Source organism: Schistocerca cancellata, chromosome 8 (genome assembly GCF_023864275.1).
Source record: "Schistocerca cancellata isolate TAMUIC-IGC-003103 chromosome 8, iqSchCanc2.1, whole genome shotgun sequence".
NCBI lineage: Eukaryota > Metazoa > Arthropoda > Insecta > Orthoptera > Acrididae > Schistocerca > Schistocerca cancellata.
In genome coordinates, this window is record NC_064633.1 from 544909196 (window position 1) to 544910377 (window position 1182).

The window sequence follows — 1182 nt, forward strand, 5'->3', positions numbered from 1 at the left end:
CTACTAACTCTATTCGCATGACGTTTTGGAGACACTATTCACATATGTTGCTGAATGAATCAACATTATATCATTGTATGACATACGTCGGTAGATCTGACGTCATAAACATTCACGCGTGAAAAAGCTACCGCACAATCCATCTCCTCCTCCCGAACAGGCCATGAAAGCCCAACGGTACCGACAGGCCGCCGTGTCACCGTCAGCCTATAGGCGTCACTGGATGCGGTATGGAGGGGCATGTGGTCAGCACATCGCTCTCCCGGCCGTATGTCAGTTTCCGAGACCGGAGCCGCTACTTCCAATCAAGCAGCTCCTCAGTTTGCCTCACAAGGGCTGAGTGCACCCCACTTGCCAACAGCGCTCGGCAGACCGGATGGTCACCCATCCAAGTGCTAGCCCAGCCCGACAGTACTTAACTTCGGTAATCTGACGGGAACCGGTGTTACCCCTGCGGCAAGGCCGTTGGCATGCACAATGCATGACGTATAACTTATTCTTTCTTTGGTACAAACTCTATTCGCAATACATTTTACAGCCAGTACCCACATACCGGTATGCGGCTGAATATCCCAACACAAATATATCGTTGTCCGATACCTAGTTGAAGAGAGACGATGTCATAAACTAAGATACGTGAAAACATACCGCATAATACATGTATTCTTTACTAATAAGATACTTCTACAGTCGAGCCAGCTTAAGAGAACCCCTGACAGCTTTCAACTGCGAAGAGCAAAGGGGTGTGAGCGAAAACGATAGCCGTCTATAGAGCTACGAACAAGCGTTGCCTCAGAGACGTTTACAAAATCGAGTTGTAGACACACGAACTAGCGCTTGCTGCTATTGTTATTCTGCATTCGTCCCCTCACGCAGACCAACTGTAGTACACCGTGTTACCAGACGTCTGTGATAGTGTAGTGTTGTAGGAACTGTGACCATGGTGTATTCTAACTCTAAAAAGGCGGAGATGATACTCATCTATGGCGAGTGTCGACGAAATGCAGCTGAAGCCTGCAGGGTGTATGCAGAACGGTACCCGGACAGAGAGCATCCAACGTACCGCGCATTGCAAAACATCTACCGCCAACTGTATGCAACATCTACCGCCAACTGTATGCAACAGGTATGGTCGTAGCACGCAGACGGGTCCGTAACAGGCCCGTCACAGGAGAAGCGGTT

General features: G+C 49.2%; 1 pseudogene; it reads right to left on the reverse strand.

Moving 5' to 3' along the window:
- Nucleotides 1-352: 352 nt before the first annotated feature.
- Nucleotides 353-470, reverse strand: LOC126095906 (5S ribosomal RNA; annotated as a pseudogene).
- Between the last annotated feature and the right edge of the window lie 712 nt (nt 471-1182).